We start from the raw sequence: 22,595 nt of genomic DNA on the forward strand, positions 1-22,595 counted from the left end.
GAATTCTAATTAAATGACATCTTCAATTTTAACTCGGACAGTTTGTGGTACAAAATAGAATATATACTTGAAAAATATTTCCATCTTGTTAAATGTTGAAAAATACATTTTGGTTTAAAGACCTAGTATCAATAATGTGATAGCAAATATAAATATAATAGTAGTTGCCCCTTGATCGAAATTCAATCATAATTAACAATCATATTTTATAATTTTTTAATTAAAAATAGCTTTACAAACTTCACTATATAAACGTTAAACGTGACACATAACGTGCATTCGTTTGCGCAGTTAAAAAGAGATACTTTAGTATTATTAGTGTTAAACTCATCTATTGATTTTACATCTATGTTTACGTCACTTCCTACAAGCGCGATAAGCGTCACACACTCATGCACACTATTAACATCAACACGTGACTGATGTATCTATGTGTGCGTGCTACGTTCACTTTCGATCGATGACTTCTTGCGGAATTTATTAATATCGCAGTTACAAGAATGTGCATAATTCCAAAGCAAGTGGGGGCTTGTATTGACATTTAACAGAATCATTTTTGCCTTGTAATTTTTTTGGTTTACTTGGTTTATTATCACGTTACAATTTGCACCATAAACTGCAAATATCCTCCTCAAATGGTCTAATACACAACTACAAAGAAGATATTTAAAATTCGAACACTTTTTCTAATGTAATTTTTTCTTCTAACAATTTGTTTTTTTTTTCAGGTATGTAGCCAGTTTCTTCTAATGTGAACATCTAATACGTCCTTGGGAATTACAAAAATATCTGATACCAAGGTATGGACAAAAAATATTTTTATATGCTTACTAGCTGTCGCCCGCGAAAACTTTGTACGTTGCCTATGTTTTCTTCCAGACTATGTTGTATATCTGTGCCAAATTTCATCAAAATCCGTTAAGCCGTACCTCAGATACATTCAAACAAACATCCATCCATCTTACATCTAAACGCATTTATAATATTAGTAAGACAGGGAAGCGACCTTTTACCGACCGGTGTGTGCGAAAAGTATTCACATGTGCCCACACCGCGGTAAACAGTGAGTCGAGGGAACCCGAGGGGGTTTAGTGGGTAGGCATGTCCCTTTAGGGATGTGGAGGGAGTCTCACATAACCGGAGTGTCTTTCCCCAAGGCACCCGTTATGCGTAATGCATTCCCCCTCTTAAAAAAAGGGAAGCGACCTTTACCATAAACATATGCAATAAGTCGAGTCTTATAAAAAAAAAAACAAAATAAAAATTTACTCGCGCTAGTTAACACTTTAAAATAAAAGGAAAAGCCGTTGTTTTTATTATTTACATAGTGTTCAGAGAAACTTTATAATTTATCTCCTCTTTCTATACTTTAAGTGGATAGTAATTTTAGGAACGAGCGACCATTTTCTAAGTCCATTGTTCTGCCAATACATGGAAAGCGTCTATTCAACCAGAGTATTGTCTAGGAATGTTTATTGTACGGTGTAACATTAAATACTTACGATGTACAGCGGGGCTAGACAGAATACATTCGCTTCAAGCGATTCCGTAGCGAACTTCAAAAATGTATGGTACTGACGACAATCACGTGACTTATCGAAAGTTCAGTTTAATACATTATTAAAGTTCGTTATGGAATCGCTTTAAGCGAATGTATTTTGTCTAACACCGCAGTTTGATTCGTATACGAGAAACGTATAGATTCTGTAAGCCTAGTAGTAATATTTGCGACAAGCGTCTTCTTATCATCTTCGTTAATTATGACAAAATTACTAATACTAATTTTTAAAAAAGAAAGCATCCAGCCTAAAAAAATGTCCTACTGCACTACTTAGGCGGTATGTATTAAGTAGAATTACTAAAACTTAAGTGAAGCGAAATTATCACGACACAAATGTCATAAAGGCGTGCTCACACTTGCGTAATTCCGCGGTTTCCTACGCGACGGCAGCCGCGCAGTCGGCGACAAGAAGTGGCGGTGTGCAAACTTCCTGATGTCGCAAACACAATGCGCCACTAGGCATGTGGGTGAGGGACGAACGTAAACGTTGGAAAATTGCATACGCTCTTGCATTTACAATCTTTTGACATCTATAGCGGACAAAGATATTGCCTAGCAATAAGGTAACTTAAAGCCAAGCTGTTATTATTTTTTTTATAAATAGAGGAATAAAAATTTATCAAAACCTAAAAAAATACATAATTTTTTTTTCAAAATAGATCCAATCGTTTCAAAGTAGTTTATTTTGATATTTATTTATCGTTTTACTTGAAATTTAATTTAGTTTTGTAAGTTGTATAATACATATTTTAGTTAAGTTTATTATTTTGTTGGTTTATTGCTAACGTCTTTCAAGAATTTTCTTAGTTTAAAATCTTAACATATGGTCGGGAACGCATGTGCAGTTCCTCTGGTGTTGCAGATGTCCATGGGTTTCGTTGATCACCTTTTCTTATAAAAAAAAAATATGTAAGTGTACGATTATTATTATTGATTAATCTTCACACATAATAAATCACATTAAAATAATGAATTCATACATATGTTATATATTTTACATAATGTTAATTTAAAAAACTATGATTTTAACTTATAATTACTTCCTTTTAAAAACATTAAGAAAAATAATGCTCGTAAGTAAAATGTTTATGACCAGTATTGCCAACAACGCGTATTTCCTTACAACTTTAGAACGGATCTCCGTCAATTTTGCAATACTAATTTAATACTATCAATGAAACGAAATGAAATATTATATCGTTTCATAAATTTATAGATTGGTAAATAATGACAGAGTTTTATATTACATACTTGAAAATTTATTTAGAAAATTTTAAATTAAAACAAACGATAGAGAAAGTCATAGACACATGAAAGGTATGGAAGTGACATCGCGTCAATTTGACAATTACCTACGTGTGATGTGAGCGACGGGCCGCGTCCGCGAAATAATACCAGTACCACTCATCCTGATGAAGGGCCCCCGATGGGCTCGAAACTAGTCGGTGCCGCCACCGGACGTATATACGTGATTGTTTAGTCGTTTTTATATATCAATTACCTACACGTGAAAAGACGAGACATAAATAATTGTAACTTTAATTTTTCTTAACCAACTTAAAAAAAACTTCGATTATAAGACGTAAGAAAAGTTATAGATTAAATATTTAAAGTTATTTATACACTTATAAGGAAGTTATTAACGTATTGAAATAATCATAATATCTATAGCACATGGTTTGATATGGGATCCATGTCTGTTATATTTAGTGCTCTATTATTTTGAGATATTGTCCACACTATATGACACCTGATTAAACAATAGGAAATTAGATTCTAACTAATTTAAACAAAACGTGATTGGTAATTAAAAAAATCTTACTTCTAACTAATATTATAATTGTGAATGTTTGTATAGATTGATGGATGTTTGAAGATATCTCCGGAACGGCTCAATTCTCGCTGAAATTTGCCATAGATGTAGAACATAGTCTAAAAGAACACAGGCTACTAATAAACCCTTATGTTCATTTTGTATAGTATACCATACATACAACTTTATAATATACGAAAACTGTAAAATAATTTTTAACTTTGTTTTTGCTTTTCTTCAAAAAAGAAATCTAGCCACAATAAGGGTTAAGCTTTTTTTTTTAAATCCCGCGCGACCGGAGTCATGGGTGCCAGCTAGGTAGAAATAAGGAATATTATATTGTAAAAATCACTATTAACATTTAGCATAAGGAATTTTTAAAAAAAAGTACGGACCAAAAGTCTGTAGATGTTCGTTTTAATTTAAAAAAGTGAATGACTTAATTCGTAAAATACTTAGTATGAAAAAGGCTAAGTTTAAAGAAAACTTGAAACTAAATACTATATCGAAAGTCGCGTAAAATAATAGCAATCATAACTAGCTAGGCTTCGGATGAATGAACCAATATTCTCTTAGGTTCGTACTGAGGTAACAATGGCGTCGAACACGAGCCTTCCATCACATAACATTTAAGTAATAAGCGTGACAAGTTTGTTCCACATTGGTCCGAATATTGCGATTTACTACTAATTTTTCTGAATAATAGGGTATTGTTTGTGTGTGAAATTATTTGTATTCTACCTAAATGTGCAGTCAGTCTGGTTTATTGTTCCTTTATTGTATTAAGGTGATTGAATAAACCTAGATCCTTAGATTTGCGCCCCGGAGGCCTAATTTAGTCCTCTTTCCCTTCCCACCCTTTTTCTTATAAGGAAAGGATAGGAAGTGGAGGTGAACTTTCCGGATGAGGGGATGCATGGAAATGTTTTCTTTCTGTGCATCCTCTCCTCCGTCGATTAAAGGTAGGCAAGGCAACGCATATGCAATTGCGTATGTATAGGCAACGGTTACTTCGCTATTTTAGCGATTTCACGTGGCCGCTCGCTCGTGATGCCACCTTATGATATAAAAAAAGATCCATAAAATAATGGCAATGTTTGGATGGATGGATGTTTGTTACAAGTTATAACCGAAACGGCTTAACGGATCATGATGAAAGACAAAGTTGTAGAACATAGTCTGGAAGATTACATAGGCTATTAATTAAGATTTTATTAAAATTCCGCGCGGATAGTATCAAGGTCGATTATGAAATAAATATAATTCGAAATGTATATTATAAAAAAGGAGAGTATAAAGTGCAAAGTGGAATACACCATTTTTGTAGCGTGTCTCGTGCCTTCAATGGCAGAGGCAGACACTTTCTATCAGCACAATGCAAGAGTTACCTACGCACTGAGAAAAATTCACTGCTCCACATGGAATACGTCATTGTTAAGTTATTACATCATTGCTAACTTAACTCACTTTCAACTTACATATATTTTCTTCCGATATATCTACACAGGATGGTCCCAGATTACATCTATCTTAAATAAATATTATAAAGGAAGATTTAATGTGGGCATGTTATGAGGAATTTGCAAACTAATTTATCGTCTTCGATTTATTGAGATTAATTTATCAAAATCTATTTGACTGATCGAGTAAAATTAAGGTTTAAATTGGCTTCCTGTTGCGATATGAAAATTAAATGTAATCCGGGATATTATTACAGTTTGTCGGCGACCTAAGTAACGTTTGCGCAAACATATCGCTTAATCCGGAGTTAAATTGTTAAATATAATGTATTAAGTTAATTTTTAAAATATCGTGAGAAAATCGTATTTTTTACTTTACTAAATATCACATTTAAATTACAATATGGCGCACACTGATATAATATTTGCTACGAGGTATCTTAAAACAACAAAGTTTTTTAGATTAACTTTTTTTTTGACTATAGAAAAAATCGTCATGCAACATGTAAATATCTGAAAAAAAATCAAAGATATGTGTGAAGTCACCCAACCCGCACTTGACCAGCGCGGTTGATTGGCCTAAGCACCTGTAACTTAGGGTATGCTCCGATCCCCTCTGTGTTCACGTATAGTGAGCTGATGATGATGAATGTTTAAATGAATGAATCGTTGGATGTTAGTTAACAGCCAGTATCAAAACGGGTGCACATATGTCGGTGAAATTTGCCATAGATGTAGAATTTAACCTGGAAGAACACATGTTACTAATTAGGTTGTTTTTATTTTAGGCGAATGAAGTATTTCTGGCTTATTATATACAATATTTTTAGAATTAAATCATGATCAATAATTTAAATAATGTGTTGATATTGTTTATTTATAAAACCTTTCCGTAGGCAATTTGTTAATAATATTTCCGAACGTCAAATGTAAATTGTAAGAATTGACAAATGTCATATTGACACAATAAATAAAAACAAATATTTGTATAGATTTTCGTGTTTAAAATTACCATAGCTCATTAAACAAAAAGAGCATAAATGATTTATTCAGAAGTGGATATGAATTATTTTTAATCTACGTTAAAAATGATCGGTGTCGGATTTCGAACGTTTCCTATATTTATAAAGACTGGTTTGATGTGACTAAGAATCGACATTTTAGATGTGTTTTTTAAAACGGAAACTTTACGCCTTGTTATAAACCAATTTTTGATTTTTAATTCCTCATTTAATTCGTGTGAATTGGAAATGAAAACTACATAAGTTACGTACGTACGTGAAGTCAAGTAACTAATTACTTTATTGGTGATTTTTGGTGCAGTTTAATGAACATTGTAAATGAAATATAGTTTTTTTGTGATACTGTTAGTATCAACGAGAGATGACTAAGGTAATAAGTAAGTAATAATTTACCAATTTAGAAATGTTCTCCTACATTTTGTGTTTACCCTCTACTCATCTATACTGAACTGGAAAGATTGTTTGTTTGCATTAGGCTCCAAAACTACTGAACAGATTTGAAAAAACTTAACTGTTAACTGTTGGAAAGCTACGCTATCCCACAGTGAAGCTATTTATTTATTTGTAGATTTAACTTAATCTCTCACGGATGAAGCCGCGGACAATTACTAGCTACTAAATAATTCTTGATATACAGTCTAATTAAAAATTGGGTACTTCTAAAAATTTACAGTACTGCCAACTATCAGCTCTTGTTTACTTAATATTTATGATTAGATTTGTTTATTTATATAATAATACTTTGATCCTAAGTTACACGTAGTTACAAGTTGAACGTAGTAAAAGATAATCGATAGAAAGTGGAAATATTATAATCACGTGACATATTACGTTATTGTTATTGCAAAAAGGTCGGATTAGTTTCGGGATATTAACACGTATGCAATATTTCAACATAAATTGACCTGAACACGCAAATACATACAGCTACAACGTGAACAGTAAAAAAACTATCTATGGATGGCAATAATAAGGATACGACTGTTGGACTATCAACCTGGTATATTTCAGGTATAAGGAGCACTCGAAGCCGACGTGCATGTATGTTTAGATGTATGAATGTAGAAGAAGCAAAAAAGATGTGTCAGAACCGCACCAAATGGAGGTCCTTGGTCTCTTTCTTGAAAGTAATGTTACATTACAAAATTAATATTCCACTTTAGTCACGAGTTGTATGTTACTAGCTGTCGCCCGCGACTCCGTCAGCGCGGAATTGAAACACTTTATGAGCAGTCTATATGTTCTACATCTGTGCCAAATTTCATTAAGATCCGTGGAAATGTTCTTAGGATACCATAAAACAAACATCCATCCATCTAAACATTCGCATTTATAATATTAGTAAGATTTATATTTCACAATGCTTTATTTAATTTTAAAATGTTTATTTTTGTATAGTTTTAATTATATCTGTGAAAGCGTCATCTTAGCGCCTAGATTCTCAAGATCGTGGGAGCGCGTGTTTCAAAACATACTGTATTCATTGTCCCCGTGTTTCCCGCGGTTAGGCAACATAGCGAGTACTGCCAATGAAGGTTATATAGGGTGATTAAAATACGCTTTGAAGGATTGATACAAGTGTGTTTAGTCTTGTTATAATGTCATTATTGTCCGTTTTTCGATTTCAAAAATGAACAGTTTTCTTTTTATTTTCAAGATTCGTAATTTACGGTTACAAAAGAAATAAGATTGAATTATATAAAACGTAACGTTTTTAGTTTTATATAATGACTAGCTGTCGCCCGTGACTTTGTCCGCGTGGAGGTAATTAAGTTTAGTAGCCTATGTGTTCTTTCAGACTATATTCTATACGTATGCCAAATTTAAGCGAGATCTATGCATCCGTTCTGGAGATACTTATAACAAACATACATCCATCCATCCAAACATTCGCATTTATTATATTGGTAAGATTATTGAGCTAGATTTTGTTATATTTTAATACTTTTTAAAATCATAGACAATATAATTTTTTTAGTTCCAGTTATTTTTTTATAATCCATTTTCTGTCTCATAATATTATACGAGTAAGTTTTAACTTTTTTCATCTTTCTTTTTTAAACGTATGCAAATAGTATATCATGAAAGGGGCGTGAGCGTATCCTGCCTTGTTAGATTGAGTGGGTAAGGCGTTTCATTGTAACTTATTTTCTTTTATATATTGCCAATTAATACAGGCCATTGACCTCTTGCTTAAGACAACATCAGTCAAGTTATTTAATTTTAAGTCTTTATATCTGTTTTATAATCAAATATTCGATTAAATTTTATCAATTTTAAATGTATAATGTATAAAAAAAATTGTTATAAGATGACTTTAGAGTTATTATTTCACGGTAACATTTTATGATAGTAAAGGTTAAGGAGTATTCAAAATAAACGTGATGGTGCACATATGTGAGAAGAAATTCAAAGGTATGTGTGAAGTCAACCCGTACTGGGCCAGCGTTGACTATGACCTAGTCACCCCTAATATAGTGTAGGCTCCGAGAGCTTCAGTAGGGACGTATAGTGAGCTGACGATTTAAAATACTTAATACAAAAACAATACTTGTTATAGAGCGGACATTATGAGCAGTTTACTCTAAATATTTTTAATATCATCGCTATTTGTTACAGCAAAAAACTGTACTGGAGGTAATTACCTCAGAATGGCGTACGCTTTGTTTCGTAATGTCCTGTCTATTGGTATACGTTTGTTAAATGTCTTTGGTTTGATTGTTGTGAGATATCTGTATTGCAATATAATTGTTAATCGTTCGAAAGCTTGTCTTAAATATTTCCTAAGTACAATATCGAATTAGAAACGGGATTGCATCTTAATTGTTGAGCTTCGCGGTTTCTAAGTCACCAACTATCGCAACAATCATATTGCTATCCTTCTCTTCTCTTTGCAAAACAAAAACAGAAATACTGAACGTATACCAGAGATAACAAACTGATTCTGCGATTAGAATAAACAATTGACGGTTGGTTGCATGATTTAAATTAGTTATGTGTATTACTTGTAAGTTCTCACTGCCGAAACATCTGATTAAAAAGATCATGTCGTCTCTATTTATTCTAAGAGAAAGAAAAGGATGCAGATATCAGTCTCTCTGTAACCGTGGGTTTCTATAACCTAAATGTCCGTGTAAAATATATTGCTATCTCTATTTTTTTATAGGTCAGAATAACATGGAAGACGATATGCGTTAAATAGAGATTTTGATATCAGAAACCCATGGTTATTCGATTTCTATTACAAGATAATTCCATAATTAAAAGGTATATTACCAAGTAAATTAACTTCAAATATTGATTTTCCTTAACCTTAAACTCGTACTTGTACAAACAAAAGTTTTATGAGCAATGACATAACATTCTTACTTATTTCTAGAAATGTTACAAAGAACAGATTTATAGTAAATATACTTAAGCAAATTAACAGTGTTTATGATTTTACTTCTTATGAAGTTATTTACAATGTTAGTAAGTTGTTTCAAGCATTGTATATAAATAAATAAAATAACATACAACAGCACAAAAATAATTATAAAGAAATAACACATAAAAACATAACATTAATAAGAAACATGAAATATTTTGCAAAGAGTGTTGCAATGCTGACCGGATAAGGTATCACTCAGCTTTGTGTGCTGGGTGTTTGTCTTTGGACTACCTAATGACTTCATTATTTGTGTATTTAAATGTATAACCGCCCATCATAACATTTTGTACTCATATACCAGGGATTTAAAAAGAATCCTGAAATATGTCATTCCGGGGTATTGTTTGGAACCTTAACTTGTAATCTATACATGCATGCACAAACGTAGTGTTGTTTGTCTTAAGCGTACACGTCATTGCTACATGCCGGAGAGAAGGGGCGTCAGTCGATGTTAGACCTTTGGACCAGTAGCACGTGTCGGTACGTGAACGGGCCAAATATGAGAAATTATGACAGTTTTTGGAAAATAACTAAAAAAATAATTAATAAGTTAAGCACCAACTCTTTTTCTATCAGCCGTCATATCTGAATCCACTCCCTTGTTACGTATATCCTCTTTCATATAATCCATCAATATTTTCTTCGGTCTTTTCCCACCTTTGTAACAATTCACAGCCAGAAGTATATTACAGCTATTTCTCTACTTCAATCGACTTGCTGGTTAACATTTATTAAGAAAAGCGGTGACGTAGTGAAATAGAATGTAGAGATAATGTACATTTTTTTTAGATTATTTTTAATGTTTTTCGTTATCTCCGGCATTCGACGCCCGCAGGCATGGAAGTCTAACTCGAGGCGCCACATGACCGGTTTTTTTGATATTTACAAATAACTTTGTGACGCTCTTGTTATACGTATTGAATCTCGACTTAGTGCAATTTATTATGTTAAATATTAAGATTTAAAACTTTAAAAAACTACTTAATTAATTGTCTATGTGTTCTTCTAGAATATGTTCTACATGTTTCCGTCAGACATTATAATAAACTGATATAAAAAAAGTGGTTACCACTCATCCTGATGAAGGGTTGGGCTCGAAACTAGTCGGTGCCGCCACCGGACGAATATATAGTGTTTAGCCGTTTTTATATAAGTTGAAACTTTTGCATTGTAAAAATTATAGTTATTTTAAATTAAGATTAAGTTAGATTATTATAATTCGTATGTAGCAAAAATGTGTTCTTTAAAAACCTTTATAATCTGTGGTATATAAATAAATTGAGGCGAAATGTCATCCGTTACTAAATTGCCATTAAAAGCGATATTAAATTGGGGATTTGGTTCGTTGTAATTTAGTTTATGCGATGGCTTAACGATCAATGTTAATTAACTGCCATCTTGTATTCTATGACATACAGGTTAATGTTAGAATAGGTCTAGGTATAAATCTAGACTTATTATTAGAGCTTTGTGGAAGAATGTCTGGCTTTTAGAAGCACAACTAGTAATGTTAATTTTTTGTAATAGAGTTATTTTTTTTCTATTATAATATCCTATAGCTTTTAGTCTTTTATGATTTTGAAGAATGATTTGTGTATTTAAATTGCAAAAAAAGAAGTTTTGGCAAGTATTTAAACTTGATAGTATATGTAGTTATGCAATACTTAGCACTACAAATTATCAAGCCATGTTGATGAATGCCATCTTGATGAAATTTGGCACAGATGTAGAACGTAGTCTTGAAGAACACATAGGCTACTAATTAAATCTTTTTTAAATCCGATCGGAAGGATTCACTGGCGACAGCTAGTTTTTTTTTAATAAATACAGTAATAGTTGATTCATTTAAGGCGTGTTTTGTTTTGTTATTGCCAATTACGTTGTCGAAACTTTTTGCACATGAACTCAAGCATAGATAATAAATTTGTTAATGCGCTTTTATGATTGTGATGTTTAATGGTTAAACGATTTGTCTATGGCAAGTTTTGATTGTAACATTAAGATATTGTTGAGTATAAAATGAAACAACGCATCATTTTTAAACTATTATGAGTAGCATCTATAGAAATAATGAATCATTTTTAAAAAAAAAAGACTTTTAAATGTTGCGTTTCTATCTTTTATTTTATTTAACGTGATCTCGGATGATTAGAATTTTGGTCTCAAATAGAAATTATTTTTCTAAGAAAATAACACATAGGTATTAAATCTTATTTTCGTATAATCGTATTAATTTATTAATTTACTTACTACTAACTCTCTATATTTAGGGTTCCGTACCTCGAATGGACAAAACGGAACCCTTATAGGATCATTTTGTTTTTTATAAATGCCTTGTTTATCTGACCCTTAATCCATCCAAGTTATATATACGAATGTTTGGATAGATGGATGTACTGATGTTTGTTACGACGTAACTCCAAAACTGTAGAACTGTTCTGCATGCAAATTTGAAACATTTTTTTTTCACGAAGATGTAGTTGAAAGCTCAATTACTAGAAGTTTAATCTTTGTTATATCTTAAAAGTATTAACTTATATTTGTGGATGTAATCTTAAATTGTATTTAAGATTAAACATTCAGTCATTAATATATGTCACTGATTTAAAATCTATTTTACTTTCAAAAACGACCTTTATTTGCATCTTGATAAAGTTTACCTCTTGTGATGGTTGGTTTGAGATAAATAATTCTATTAGGATTGTACTTATCTAATGCCAGTTTCATTTACAGCTATTATAATAGTAAGAGATCTTATTCTTTTCGAGATGTAACTCTTTACGAAAAAAACCAATCGCGCATTGCACAAACTCTTTATCTATGATTTATCATCAGCTCACTATAGTCCCTCCTAAGGAGCTCGGAGTATAACCTATGTTAGGGGTGAGTAGGCCATAGTCAACCACGCTGGCCCAGTGCGGGTTGGTTAACTTCACACATAATGAATTTCTTCTCAGATATGTGCAGGTTGCATCACGATGCTTTCCTTCACCGTATGAATGTCTGATATATGTACATATGTAAATCGAAAAACACATTAGTACATGACGGGATTCGACCTCAGGACCTGCAGATTGCAAATCAAGTGCTTGACCACTGAGCCACCGACGCTCTATGATTACACCAAATAAGATATGTAACTATTTACATCTATAGAATTGACAATTTGATCACTTTCGCTTTACAGAAAAAAAAAACAATTGAGTCATTTAAAATAGTGTATGTAAACAAAAGAAAGTTACCCTGAATATCATACAAGATACGATTGGTTATTCAAAGCATGCGTCGTTTTCACATGTTCGTATCAATATAACAAAATGCTAGTGGGCTTTCTTAATTTTTGTGATCTGAATCTAAAACGTATATATCGCTTTCTTTACCCATTATCATTGGTCTTACGAAAGCGGACATAATAAATGTCCAATTATATCCTACAAAAATATTTTAATAGTTGTAAAACTAGGTGAAGTGGCAATAGCCTAATGGTTAAGGGTACAGATTTCCAATCAGGTGCCCGGGGTTCAAATCCCGCCATTTGTCTACTGTCGTAAACCATGTCCTAGCACAAGCATAGAGCTTCGTTGGAATGGTACAAGAAATATTAGTAGTAGTAAAACTTATAAAAATAACTGTTGGAAAACTGTATGACACAATTCAGCATTTCGTCCCGATAAGACTTTGTTTCCACTAAGCGACTAGTCGCGTGCGTAGTGGAATTTAACATTGTTCATAAGACTAGAAATTGTACAGGTAGAGTGGCGCAGTTTGTCTGTCTAGTAGAAGCATAGTCTAATTCTCCTCCTTATAGCCTTTGTAACTCTTGATATTGGATATGTTAGTTTGTTTATAATTTAACTAACTGTCGCCTACGACTCTGTCCAGGATGGATTAAAAAATAGATTAGCAGATTTTCAGAGCTATTGAATATGCATACAAACTTTAATAAAAATCGGTCAAGTCCTTTCGGAGGAGTATGGTAACATTGCGACACGAGAATTATATATAAGATAAACCGCTTATCAGTTTGTTTCTTACAAACTGGATAATATTTCGACAAATTATATTTAAAGAGAGCTAATGTTATCTAACAAAAAAATATTCAGTTACAAAAAACGGTGCTCAACTCCATTCAAGATAAGCGAAGCCGTATTCGTAATATCCGTCGTAATATCGTAAATCGAGGTAACCGTATCGCTATAAAGAATCGTATTTAAATTAAGCTGTACGTACGCCTTTGGTCCTTACCGCGCATGCGCATACGCATCAATGTACGTGATAGTAATGAATTTCGCGTCACCATTATACCGTAACGGGAATGTAGATTTCGTACCAAAGTTGCCCTGCATGCGGATTTTTATCAACGGGTCAAAAACCGTTTAACGCACGGTCGCCAGCGGGTGGCATAAGTGTTGATTCCACTTGGATTTTTGACGGTAAATGCATTCAGTCACGGTAGCATGTTGCTTATTGTTATTCAAATACGTATTTGTGGAAACATATATACTAATATAAAACCCATAATCGCTTTTTAATATCGTTTGGAAAATCATTTTGACGTTTTATGAGAGGAAGTACAAAAAATGTGATTCGATCATCCTGTATATAATAGTTTCGGTTTTTTATAGCCATTACAAAATTTTATAGTTTAATTTGGAAATAAATAAATGAAAAATAACAATTATACATTTTTAGGGTTCCGTACCTCATAGAAAAAAACGGAACCATTACACGATCACTTTGTTGTCCATCCGTCTGTCTGTCAAGTCACTTTTTATTTATTTAAGCTGTATTATGAACAAATATTTTTAAACTTATTATTTTGTTTACTATCCCATATCTTATCGTTTAATTGTTTATTCTTTAGGCGAAAAAATCTTTAAATATTTTATCAGTAAAATATCTTTACTGAAAATAAATGAAGCCTTATGAAGTTACATATTTCAGAAATGTTAAGTCATCAATTCCAATAATTTAATTCAAAATAACTCATTTTAATAACATAATAGTTTCCTAGAAAGTGACTCGTAATCTAATATATCATCCTGTATTTCCAATAATATATGTAATTTTCAAGGTTCCGTGAGAAAAACAAACGGAACCCTTATAGGATAACTTTGTTGTCGGTCAAGGCCTTTTATTAGAAATATGAGTCAAAATACTTTCAACGGTATAGCAATAAATAATTAAGCACAAAGTAATCTGTACTTATTTAAGTTAATACAAGTCACACTAAGTTAGGCTATAAGTAAAATCTTCCAAGTGCAGTCTGAAACAAAAATAAAATTATCAAAGGCCACATATTTGTCAAGTTGTCAATTCAACGACTTTTGACCTTTTTTAGTTAAAAGCCTCGTTAAATATTCGAAGCTTTTAAATTTAGTTGGTTTTAAAATAAGTGCAACTTTTTAGATTACAATGAAAATTAAATGTATTTCTTTAAAAGAGTACATGTTTCCAAATATACTTTTTTTAACCCAAGTATTTAAATTTTTTAATCGGTGACTAATTACAAGTAATAACTGGCTGTCTCCCGAGACTCCATCCGCGCGAAATAAAAAAAAACTTAATTAGTAGCCTATATGTTCTTCCAGACTATGTTCTACATCTATCCCAATTTACAGCGTGATTCGTTTATCTGTTTTTGAGATATAATAACAAACATCCATCCATCTAAACTTTCACATTATTAATATGATTACATGGACATTTTTAAGCCATTATAAATATTAATAACTAGCTGTCACCCGTGACTTCCTTCGCATGGAATTAAAAAAAAAACTTAACAAGTAGCCTATGTGTTATTCCAAGATATGCTCTACATGTATGCCGAATTTCAGAGAGATCGATACAGCCGTTTTGTAGATTTATTTTTGACGATTATTTTTTACAGGCATTGCCTTGGTAAGAAAATTCAATTAATTTTACAGCCATCTTTATATTCCGTGCTAGTAGGTAAAGAAACCTTAATAAAGAATTTAACTGACAAGAGTGTTATTATGAAAAAATGTAAAAAAAAAATCAACTCGGGTCCACAAAGAAAGTGTCAAGTATCATTTTGCGTACATATCAATGCATATTGCCCTTGAATTATAAAAAGCTGTTTTATTTGTCATTGTCATGCGATGTTTTCTGATAAATTATGGCATTGGAAGTTTCCTGGGAAAAATTCAATTTGGCGTGCAATCAGTTGAATAGTGTGACCATAAGATTTTATTTTGAGACTTTAAAAATACAAATTATTCAAATCAAAAATCTTCAAATCAGGAAAAAAGATTCAATAGAACTTTTCTAGTCTATAGATATTAATTTTGATTAAATTATAACTCGCTCTCTTTATCACACACACTAATCATATCTCTTTTCTCTCTCTTGTAACGAAAAGCAAACGTAACGCGTCCTTGATATGGCGCGCTAGTGACATCTATCTAATGAGCTCTGAGGGCTCTTTAGCCCAGTCACTCATGGAGCGCAAACAGAGTACTCAGTCACAAAAACATATATCCAATATAACAATATACCAGCTTAACTCTTTAAGTACCGGAGAAATCCCGTAAAAATAATCAATGTGGTAACAGTGTCGGTCGTCTTTTGTAAACGCACGCGACCAAGGGTTATCTCAGAATAACTGAACGCTACACAAAAAAAAAATACAAACAAGCTCTCTTTAATTCCAAATCTCAGTCGTGTTCGATGCTGTACGGATAAAATTAAACACGACACGATAAAAACACATTTATAAAATGTTACGTAAGCCTGGAAATTGGTCGTTCAATTTTAAAAAGATTTCGATTTGTAAAAAAAGTATGCAAGCAGAAAAAAACATTATTAATCAGCCAGTATCCCTTAAGTCATAAGCCATAAATGTTTAAAAAGATTAAAGTATTTGAATGTATGTATTCGCTTTCAAGAAGTCATTCATTTTATCTTAACCTCTTGTGAGAGGAGGAACAACGGTTAGCATTTCGCGACTACAATTCCTGAAATCCTTTGACTCATTGGCAAATCGTTAATCAATTCTACGGACATTTGTTACCTTGGTTCTGTTTCGGATCAAATCATTTCAGATTCGATTAACTACAACTGGTGATATCGTAAAAATTATTTTTAAATTATATAAAGGATGTTTTTCAAATTATGTAAAGGGTGTTTTTTGTTTTGAGAAGTGTACTTATTATTTTTAATTTCATGTATCGCACAGCAACATCCATGAAATTGATTTATAATTATACTCCTCTGACTACGAAAATTTCGTCTGTTTATTATAAAATAATTTGTTATTTTATTGTATCCATTTTAATATAATAATAATAACTTGGCAACTACAGTTTTAACTACAAATTGTTTTATTTACGAATATTCCATAAAGTGCGAATAAAACAGTCTACTAATGAGGAAGCAAGCGTATCGCCATCACAAAGGCCGGCAACGCATGCGATTCCTCTGGTATTGCTGATGTCCATGGGCGTCGTTGAACACATCGGTGTTCCCGCTGCTTGTTTGCTCCCTTTTGTTATAAAAAAAATAGAATCAAAGCAAGAAATTTAAAGACTCCTTCGTGACGTATTTTGTAACGTGTTTGTGGCATAATGAAAACTTCTACTACTGGCTGAAATATTGTGAACTTTAAAAATATATTTATAGTTTATTAATTTTTATACAACAATTCTATTATTTGCGAATTATATTTTCTCTTCATCCGTGCACACGTCGCGGGCGAAATTGGACATTTCGCAAAATCGGATACACAGAATTTCGTAAGTTCTGTTCGCACGGTCTCTGTTGCGTCGTAATATTACAATGTTTTATTTGTTTCTGATGAAATCACACGCTGTGAAGACGCGACTGATGCTGTGACATAACGGTGCTTATTTCATTGCTTGAAGTATTTTTTTAATGATTTTCTGGTGTCTTCATAAGCCTGTTTGGGCTTTAATAGACCGACGAGAGGAGAAAGAGGATATATTTAACCTTATTAGTTTACTTTACTTCTTACTATTATTATAAATATGAATGTCTGGATAGATGTTTGTTTGATGGTATCTCCAGAACGGCTGTATGGATCAAGCTAAAATTTGGCATACATGTAGAACAAAGGCTGGAAGAAGACTGAGTCCACAGTTTGTTTATACATAAAATCATTGTTACAGTCAACTTGTAAATTCTGTAACTTTTTTTTAAAAATTGTGAATAGAACGAATCATAGACAATTTATCGTTATTCATTCGTGGTTTATGACGTGTAATAGTCTAGTAATCTTTGAAAGATAAACTGATATTATGTTTGAGTTCCAAATTTGAATTTCCTTTCAAAATTTGTTTCGTGGTTGTTTTTTTTTCATAAATAATATATGGATAATAAAATTAGAGATATAATAAAAATGTACTAACTGTTTCTTTTTCTCTTAAATATTATTGCATTTTTATGACATTTTTATTACCGTCATATTATAGGTTTTATGTGATTTTATTTTGTCTTTTGTATATTCCTTAGTCTTTCTACTCCGGAAGACATTGGTGTATATTTATGAATATAGTTCAAATTATTAATATTGAATAAAACCTGTTTTATTGAGAACAGATGTACAGTAAGACCGTTAAGAGTTTGAACATATTTTTAAAATTGGAATGCGCATTCAAAAGGTTATTTCCGTTTTGTTATTGAATGTACTGGCGATTATAAACCATAAAGTAACAGGTACACTGCCACTTAATTAAAAAAATGAAATAAGGAAGTACCCAAAGTATTTTGTTATAAAATCCTTTTGCATATTTAAGGCACAGTAAATTTTTTAATTTTTATATTGATTTTAATCATTCTAAACATCGTCAGTAAGTGTACTCTAGCTGTGGCCCGCGACTTCGTCCGCGCAGAATTCATCCATCCAAACATTCGCATTTATAATATTAGTAAGAACGTAATAAGTAAGTAAGATTAGATTGCTTCATTATCCCCGAGTTATATAGGCTAACCATCTTTATATCTTTATATATATATAATTCTTCTGTGAGTGTGTATGTCACTGAACTTCTCTCAAACGACTGGACCGATTTTGATGATTTTTTTTGTGTGTGTTCAAGGGGATCTGGGAATGGTTTAGGTTCACAATTTTCATCAAATATTAACTTCATATTAATTTATTCAAATTAAAGACGTGTAGACAGGACAACGTCTGTCGGGTCCGTTAGTTTAATTATAAAAGCTTATAATTGTGTGCGACACGAGCGCAGTAATACATAATGGCTTTAAATTATAGTGTAATTGAATAAATTAAATTTCTATTAGAGTATCTTTAAACTAATAGACTATTGAATTATTATATTACATTTATAAATTAATCTATACATGTCGAAAATCCTAAGGAAGTGACCGACAGACATTATAATTTAAATAATTTAATTACGTATTTGCCTTGGCGCCAAAATTGATTAAGATGTTTTGCGTGATTAATTATCTTAGCAATTTTATATTTAATAAATTAATATTAAATTTTTGTATAAACAAATAATAGTTTGAGAATTGGACGAGTTCTTACAGTGATTTTTTTCTTCTTTTTTTATCATTTTTTTTGGGATTTTTGTCCTTATCCGACATGTCAATCCCATAGTGCCTTTCCTTCGAGAAGACGGCAACATTGCGTGGTCCGATGTTGCCGAGTCTTGTGAAGGCACGAGGAAATATTTTCCTGGAGTCGTGCAAAGCCCAGTGCAAAGGGTTTCGGTGCGTTCCTTTGGAGGTCCCGGGACCTTCGCAGCCGCACTTGAGGTTGGCCACCTTGGGGGTTTTAGTGAGTAAGGATCTCACATAACCCTGTCTTTCCCCCAAAAGGAAGGGTATCTTACGAAGATTTCCCCCCCGATACCAAAAAAAAAGTGCCTTTCCTTATAATTTAATAAACGAGCTGGCATAATTGTACCGCCGCGATTGAAGCCGGGTCTAACAAAATTGTAAAAATTAGGCCAACATCATTTAAAATAACTTTCAACTCAGCAAACAGCAGCTCACCATCCCGTCTGTTTTTCTCACACGAATCTTTTATTTGTGTTTTAATTTTGTCATTAAAAAGTTATACGTTTGTAAATTCTGAAGACTAAATGTCCTTAGTTATTTTTTTAATTTGATTACTGGCTGCATAGACCATTTGTTTGTTTTACTTAAATTTAAAAAAAAAACAAGGCTGTCTACTAATTACATGTATCAGTATGACAAACATGGCGTAAACAAAATGGCGACCTTCACTTTGACAGATGATTAACTTTTACATTAAAGCACAACCAAGTTAAATATAGGGTTAATTATATACGATACATCAATATTGTCAGATTAACTACTTGTTTAAATGTTATTTCGTCATAGTTTTGTTAGACATTTTAGTTTTCAAGGAAGTATGTCGACCTATTCAACCATCCAATCTCTTATATCTCTGATTAAACGTACTTCTTTTTTACGGATTGCTCGAACGATATGTGTTTCCAAATTGTCGTTAGCAATTCAAAAATAGTAGTTAAAAGAATTCTAAATGTAAAGTAGTTTGTTTTAGAGCGTCGGTGGCTCAAGGGTTAAGCACTTGACTTGCAATCTGCAGGTCCTGGGTTCGGATCCCGCCATGTAACAATGTGTGTTCGATATCGAATAACAGTCATACGGTGAAAAAAAACATCGTGAAGCATGCACATATCAGCGATATGAAGTCAACCAGCTGAGCCGGCGTGGTTGATTATGGAATCACCCCTAACTTAGGCTAAGCTACGAGTTACTCAGTGGGGGGCGTAGCCGATGTGTGAATAAAAATCTAGATTATTTTTTTTGAGATAAAGTACACTAATTTTCATATTGGACAAGGCAATAAAGATTATACTAATATACAACCGTACTAATGTCACCCGCTAACCTTACGGATACATTCGTTGAGTAACAAAATATCTTGAATACTGTGGTTATAAAAAAAAACTATCTTCTTAATTTTTAATCGTAATCTCATTCATGCGAAGTGCATTCATTTGCATATGTAATGTATGTTATACAGAATATTTCCTTTCGAAATTTGTAACGGGAATCCTCACTCCCACCAAGTTACTAATTGACCGGCCAATATAAATTATGTAAATACAAATTTATGTAACATACATTGCTTCTTAAAGCTCGTTACTCCGCTTTTATTTTCAATGATAAACGTCGTTGTATGTTGAATAATTCATAAATACGGTATATTGGTGGATACGGTATGCAATGGTGATAATTTTGAATTCTTCCGCGTCTGAATTGTACATAATCTGTTGCGCGGCAATCAATTATTAATGTGATTGAAACAGTTAATATTATTTTAACGGTCATACGACAATATCAATACGATGTTGGTGGTCTGTGTTACAAATGATTGGATAGTTTTTTTTTTAATTTGTAATAAGCATCGAAACAAAAAGGTCATTTACCTGGTTCTTTATGAACAATCAGCGGTGACAACATCTGTTGTATATATGAGGCACTGGTATGCAAGAACAAGGCCGAATTTAGCATTTCCGTCGCCCCTTTTTGATGTCGGGGAAAATTCGCCAAAGATAGGGTATAAAGGGGCCCCTGCAGTGCCCCCTTATATCCAGCGCACTGGGCGGTCGCTCCACCTCACCGGTAGTTCTACCCTGACGCCGCATTGTGCTTCCCGCAAATTTTGACCTCATTACAATGGGGAGTATAAGGAATATTCCTGTATCTTTGCGTTGAGGTCCTTTCCTTCCCATCTCTATTTTCTCAACTATATACCTTTTCTTCTAGTTTTTAATTAATTGTTGTGGACATTTTTGGGTAGTACAGTTTGTCATAACATGATGAAACATTAATACAAAAAAAATATCTCGTTTGCTTTCTTAGCATCATCAGCTCACTATACATCCCCATTGAGGGCTCGGAGCCTACCCTAAGTTAGGGATGAGTAGGCCATAGTAAATCACCCTGGCTCAATGCGGGTTGACTTCACACATATCTTCGTTTTTTTTTTTGCCTTTTTAAGCTACTTATTAATGTTCTATAAGATCTAAGAATAAGAAAAAAGGCTGTTTCATTTCTGCTTTATCTAAGGACTTTGACCTTTATCTATCATATATAATTTAAGGATTAAAATTTAAAATTAATTGCTATATCTCATCATTCATTAAGAAAGCATTGCTTTTTCTAAGAAAAGATCCTTGTAAAACTCGTATTTTTAATGTATAAAATCTACTTCGAACATTACTAATTCCTTAACAGTCGGTAGAAATTAATAACTGTCCAGATAACGGTTATTAATTGACAGTTAAATGATTAATGTTGCCCTATTCGAATTTAAATTTGCTTAAATTTTTTCCCACTGGCAATACTCGAGCGAGTTGACGTTCGCTAAGGCGGAAACACAGAAGGCAAAACCAGAGGTTTTATTAATATTTCGTCCCGAACATTTCTGAGAAGAGACTTTGTTTTGTGCCTCGTCCGATGACCCCGAATTTTATTTGTTTATGTTTTACATGTCTCTATAATATGTTGTAGAAATTAATCTGTGCTCTTAATGGTTTTATTTTGACAGCTGTATAAAGTTGCCAGTTTGAAAATTCAACTAAAGGCTAGTGTCCAAATTTTCTTTTTGATTTTGTCGATTTTAAATTCCTATTTTAATGACATATATACATTTAAATAATATCTTTAATAATATTATAAAGATATGTTTTTTTTTTGCGATGAATAGGCTCTGAAACTACTGAACCGATGTGATAAATTCTTTCACTGTTGGGAAGCTATACTTACCCTGGATGACATAGGCTATATTTATTTACAGACTAGCTTTCGCCCGCGACTCCGTCCTCGCGGAATTAAAAAAAACATTATAAGTAGCCTATGTCTTCTTCCAAGCAAGATCAATGCTGTTCTGGAGATACCTTCAAACATCCATCCATCTATACATTCGCATTTATAATATTAGTAAGTTTTAAACTGATATATAAACACGGCTGAACACTCACGTATATACGTCCGGTGGCGGCACCGACTAGTTTCGAGCCCATCGGGGGCCCTTCATCAGCTCAGTGAGCGACGGGCCGCGTCCGCGAATTAATACCAGTGCCACTCATCCTGATGAAGGGCCCCCGATGGGCTCGAAACTAGTCGGTGCCGCCACCGGACGTATATACGTGAGTGTTCAGCCGTGTTTATATATAAGTTTAGTATAATGTCTCACGAAAGTTTGAATAATTTAATTAGTAAGTTTTTTTATTCCGCGCGGATGAAGTCGTAGGCAACTGTTAGTATTACCTAAAAATATTTTAATTATTTAAATAGGTAATTC

At 32.6% G+C, this 22,595-nt stretch overlaps 1 protein-coding gene across 8 annotated transcripts in view; it reads left to right on the forward strand.

Moving 5' to 3' along the window:
• Adamts-like (A disintegrin and metalloproteinase with thrombospondin motifs like) overlaps positions 1–22,595 on the forward strand; it is a 138,315-nt gene that overhangs the window by 50,213 nt on the left and 65,507 nt on the right. The window contains exon 2 of one of the 8 annotated variants that reach the window (XM_013326038.1): positions 729–800. The exons of 6 other annotated variants lie outside the window; for them this stretch is intronic. The gene's annotated coding sequence lies outside the window, so the exon portion shown is untranslated. Of the gene's footprint in view, positions 1–728; positions 801–6,158; positions 6,227–22,595 lie in introns of those variants that run through there. One more of the 8 variants, XM_013326068.1, reaches the window with a different exon arrangement.

This window comes from Papilio xuthus, unplaced genomic scaffold (assembly GCF_000836235.2).
Source record: "Papilio xuthus unplaced genomic scaffold, Pxut_1.1 DF829758.1, whole genome shotgun sequence".
Classification (NCBI taxonomy): Eukaryota; Metazoa; Arthropoda; class Insecta; order Lepidoptera; family Papilionidae; genus Papilio; species Papilio xuthus.